The sequence below is a fragment of the Papaver somniferum genome, unplaced genomic scaffold (assembly GCF_003573695.1).
Source record: "Papaver somniferum cultivar HN1 unplaced genomic scaffold, ASM357369v1 unplaced-scaffold_118, whole genome shotgun sequence".
Classification (NCBI taxonomy): domain Eukaryota; kingdom Viridiplantae; phylum Streptophyta; class Magnoliopsida; order Ranunculales; family Papaveraceae; genus Papaver; species Papaver somniferum.
The window spans coordinates 6,072,883-6,078,312 of record NW_020620825.1 but is presented as its reverse complement, the minus strand read 5'-3'; the positions used below and the strand labels follow the sequence as shown (position 1 = coordinate 6,078,312).

At 36.4% G+C, this 5,430-nt stretch overlaps 1 long non-coding RNA gene across 1 annotated transcript; it reads left to right on the top strand.

Annotated features, from left to right (window-relative positions):
* Positions 1-405: 405 nt before the first annotated feature.
* Positions 406-3,466, top strand: LOC113330668. Its single transcript, XR_003350420.1, has 3 exons — positions 406-1,891; positions 2,494-2,575; positions 3,227-3,466. It is a non-coding gene; the product is annotated as an uncharacterized LOC113330668 (long non-coding RNA).
* The last annotated feature ends 1,964 nt before the right edge of the window (positions 3,467-5,430 follow it).

The following is a 5,430-nucleotide window of genomic DNA, read 5'->3' as shown; positions in this document are numbered from 1 at the left end:
CTAATAATATATGTAAGGACCCTCAAGCTCGTCAACGCTATTAGACTAGTCAATAGACGATTTAGCCACTAATTACTCGATTAGTTTAACACGAACATTAATTAATAGGAATTAATCTAACAACGACCTAAATACGAAACTAGTACCCTTAGATAGAACCCGTGAAGTTATGCGGAATGGATTACTCGAACGTGTCATTCGGATAAGTTATGCGGAATGGATTACTCGAACGTGTCATTCGGATATCGGACGAAAAAGATATCATCAGGTTTGTTTGATGGGCAAATTAGTCTTTTCGCAATTAGCCACGTGGCTACCCTTATCCAGCTGAACATGCCACTCGTTGGTATTATCCTAGACCGAGAAGATAAACTCGTATATTCTTTCTTCTTCCTTATTTCTTCTTCATTCTTCTTCTTCTTTCTTTCTTCATTCTGTTTCTTCTCTTCCCCTGTTCTTTCTCTTCTGCGAGCGTGTGACAGATTAAACGAAGGTTTGATTATCAGTAGAAGGTGAGGAAGACTATGGGTTAGTTGATGCTGATTGTGTGGTTGTCTAGTAGTTGATTCAACTCGAGATAAAAGAAGAAATCAAAAGTCAGGGTTTTGGGAAGATAAGGTTCATTGAAGAATTTCGTGGAATTGAGTATGAAATCGATAAATTAAGGATGGGTGTTCACTGTTATTAGCAAAGAAGAAGATTTGCTAGTCAATTTTAGATTCACAGTGAAGGGTTGAATAAACTTGGGTTTGTATGATGAGCTCAGAGAAGCTTTTGAAGGTGAATTTGATGTTTTAGGAAGGTGATTGGAGGTGGGTATTGAGGTATTAAAGGAATTAGAGTTATGGTTGAATTTTAATTGAGAATATGGAGTTGTTCTGTGAAACATCAATGAATTAGGGTTCTTGAGTCTTAAACACAGATAAAGAAGATGTAATTGAAGTTTTGGAGTTGACTTGGTAAAGAATTGAAGATGATTAGGGTTTCTGTTCTTCAAGAAATAAAAACTAAGGTTTCAGAAGCATTGGTTCGGTGAATTAATAATTCAGGGGAGGCCAATGGTTGGGTAAGTTTATGTTGTTTAATTTCGCTGTTTGAAGTTGAATTGCTAATGATTGTTGAGTTTATAATTTTGTGTTTGAGACTGAGGTTGAGATGAATTGGGTATTGCTCTGCTGATGTTTTGAAGTATATGTCATGTGCGACTGAATCTGGTTGATTGTCTGCATATGGATATTGACTGGAATTGAAGTAGACATGGTGGTGTAAGGATGATTTACAGGTTCCTTGTGAAATTAAGGTTCACAATTTAGAATGGTGATGAACTGAAGATAATTGAATTGGGGATGGAGTTGTCTGTGTATTGAGATTACAAGTGATGTAAATGGGTATGAACAGATGATGATGGTCTTAACTGAAATGGTAATACTAGATATAAGCTGGGTCTGATTTGTATGAGGTGACTGTGTGTTGTTGAAGATGAGGTGTTGAAGTCAGTTATTAAGAAGAATGGGAGTTGAACTGTTGCTGACGTTGTTGGCCTAATGGATTCTAGGGATGCTGAGATGGAGATGCAATTGGTGTTAGTTTGTGAGATAATGAAATTGCAGATTGTGCTGGCAGTAATGAAATGGGGATGTGGATTGAACCGCAGCTGAATTGTTGTGCGTATTGTAGTTAGTGAATATGAGATGGAGGTGGTAGTATGATTGATTGTAGTGGTAGTGTTATAATGGGGACGCAGGTGATGCAAGTGAAGCTTTAGATGAAAATTAGGTTACAGATAATGGTTTCGGGTGACTGCAATGGGTTGCTGGACTGAAGTTACAATTGTAGATGGGTTGTAGGATTAGTTAGTGCATCAAGTGCAGGCTTGCAACTGCAATTGCAGGTAAAGCTTAGATTACAATTGTATATTGAATTGTTGAATTCTATTTGAATAAATGAAATGTTTAGTCGTTGTATAACTTTTGTTCTTAAGTATTATGCCTGTTAGTCATCCAAGTCAGATTATCTGACTGAGTCGAATCAGACTTTAACTCAGTTGACTAGACCTAACCAGACTGTAGCTGACTCAGTGCGAGTTAGACTTTAACCTTGGACCTTGAACTTTGACTGGACTTAGACATTGACCGTTAGTTGACCTCTGACTGTTAGTTTGACCGTTAGTTGACTTAGATGGACTGGACCCTAGCTTAATGGGCCTGTTAAGTGAACTTGGGCTTATAGCCAGTTTTCCTAATGAGCATGTATTGGACCTATGTGGTCTGAATTAGCTTTGGTTTCTTGTACAAGTTGTAGATATTCATAAGACATATCTAATGGACTATAGAACCAACCTAATTGAATTAGTAAATCTTAGCTATGCTAAAGAGTAAAGATAGAGAATGAAAAGGTGTAAAGTCATAAATGAGTTTAGAATCATTAGTTAGATTTGTATGATTCTTGTGTGAGCCATTTTGGCTAGATTCTTAGAGTTTGTGTGATTAACAGTTAGTTATTAACAACGATCGATTCAAAGGATGAACCAGTGGATCGTGGATCTCGAGGTAGGCGTGGCTTGTCATCAAAAGAGGTGGGAATTTATATTTAACTCTCCTGTGATTGTTGTTGTTTTCTTTTACAAAAGTTTATGTTTAAAAAATTCATGCATTATCTGATTGTGTATTCCTTGCATTGTTTTACTTTGAATTCCGAAAGTATTGTTGTTTCTTTTAATCTTTCCATTGCTTAGAAAGGAATTGTAATGCTTTGTATGTCTTTATGCAATATTTGGGAAATAAGAATTTCCATTTGTATGCTTGATAGGTGTGTAAGAAATTGGTCTGACACCTATTAGGAAAATGATAGGTGTGTAAGGAATTGTCCGACACCTATCTGGAAAACGAGAGTTTTTCCATGCGTGGTATATAGGATACTGCTCCTTCATTTATATCTACATGAATTCGAGCTTTTATGCGTATTAGGTGTGTAAGGAATTGGTCGACACCAGTATAAACTAATAGAGTGTGTCAGGAATTGGTCGACACTCAATATAGTACATTGTTTGAAGAAGGAGTTAGTTCCATATACATGATTGTTTATTTCTGTGATTTGGTTGTGTTTTAGTGTTAGGGAAAACATGAGTTGTTTTCAAAATCATTCCAATGATTACTTGAAAGTTAAATATTTATTCCTATTGGGCGCCCCTTTTGGGGATGATGTGCTCACCCTTTCCCACTTTCAGTTTCAGTGACAAATCAGAGTTGCGCAGCAAAAGCTTCGAGGAGTTGACTCCGTTAATTAGTTAACTTTTGCTATGATTATTATGCCGTTTATTCTATTTGTAATCAAAATGACTATTGTATTTGTATCATTTGAGAGAAGTTCTTGTATATATATTTTTGAGAGGGGTTAGTTTTGGGTTAAGTTTTATAGCCGATTTCTTAATTGAATGTTTAAATAAATGATTTAGTTTCTTAGTGCATCTTTAATTAGTTAATCTCTTGGATTAGTCAGCTGTTAGCTTCTCGTCCATATGAACCGGAAAATATACTTTTTTGGCTAAATAGCCCATTTTCTGTTGGAGAAAAGAAGAAAAGAGCCTCCCTTTCCTTTAAATAGTAGAGGGAGCTTACAACGGAAATTACATTCTGATCTTTAGCTTACAATTTAAGCTAATATGGCTAGTCTGGTGTAGGTGTCTTCTATTCGGGCTAAGGTGCTCCGGCTCCAATATGACAACCCATTTTGAGCGGGATATATGCCCTCATAGTAGTATTTCTGCAGTTCTACTTCTCGTCTGAACAATTATAACATGGAAGGTTTTACTCATTCGTTACGAAATTTTTTATATGTTCCCTAGTGAACGAGTTTCTCACCCGTATATGCTTGACAGTGTCGGGCCAGATTGAGATTAATATGGGCAGCAGTAGTTGAGTGCTGTTATTAGTAGGGAAAGAACGGATACGAGGAGAAGGATAACGGGAGGGAATTAAAATTTAGAGAGAGGGATTGACTTTATAAAAACTACATGAAATATCAATACTACCCATCAGAGGATGTGCCGTTTTCTTCCTTGTGATGTTCTTCCATAATCAAGGAAGAAAGGCAAAAATCTTCTTCGTTCTTCCTAGTGCCAGCCCATCCAAAAATTTCGGGTTTATGTATCATATTTCACAACCTAGCAACGCAAAGGTGAAGAACGCACTAATTTTTTTTTATAAAACAATATTCAAGACACCAATGATTATTGATGAGACATGGTTTTTGATCTTGATCTTATAAATATAATCACTGATAAAAAATAATTCGCATAATATTTTGGGTTTTAAATTGAACGCCAATTCTGATTTGTCGTTATCGATCAAGAAGGAAAAAAGATGGGTTTATTTGGAAGATTATATTTCTCGTTACTAGTCGGCTCCAACAACAATTGAAGATGTTGTTCGTCGTGGCGAGGAGCCAATTATGCATCTGCTGGTGTTACGAGAAATTCTCGATGATATTGACACTATTCATCTGTAATTAAATATTTATTTGTTAGCTTTCTGATATACATCAATCAGAGATCGGAGAAGCAGTACAGTCTCTGTTAGGTCAGTAAAGGACAGATAAGGTATTTAGATAATTATTTAATATTCTGATATTATTTTTCTTCTATTTAGGTTGACTATATTTTGACCGATTTTTTTCCGTCGGCGTATCCATTCTTTCCCTCCTATTAACAGTACGTGCCACTATATTCCATTTTAGGGGAACGGTCCATCCAGCTGACGATTCAAAGAGAAATAACTGTTCAGACCAAGATCCACGGATGACGGTGGCTAGAGTCTAGACTGATTAGCTAGTGGTTTCCAAAAGTTACAATCTGCACGCACACATGGTTAATTAATGTCAACTGTTTATTTCACATACTATGATTAGCGAGTTCTGTGTTTTCGACAATTTAATTTTCAGCAATAACCTAGTGCGCTTGTACTATCACATCACGTTGTTGTTCGATAAACAGGGGTGACCAGGGGCGGAACTACAGCCTAGGTTGGGCTGGCTTAAGCCACCCCTAAAGCCCATAAAAACCATTTTTTTACCAGCCTATTTCTATTGTGCCAAATTTTAGTACCCTAATTTTAGGCTTAAGCCAGCCTAACTGGGAGTGTAAAATGGTCAAGCCAGGGGTAACCAGGATTTCTGGTTCCGCCATTGGGTGTCACATGGACGGCACACCGACCCAGCTTGGTACAATACAAACATTTGTCATTTGAATATTGCTATTTTTCATTTGTCATTTAACAATAGTTGGTACTTTTTCCATCCTTATTAGTTTGGGGCCTCGTACTGGAAAAACAAAAACAGATATTAAGAAGTAAAATACAAAATCTCTTATCCTATTATTTCACATAATGGGTAATTTACCCCTAAAACATGAATTTTTTTTCTTTTTTTTTGTTG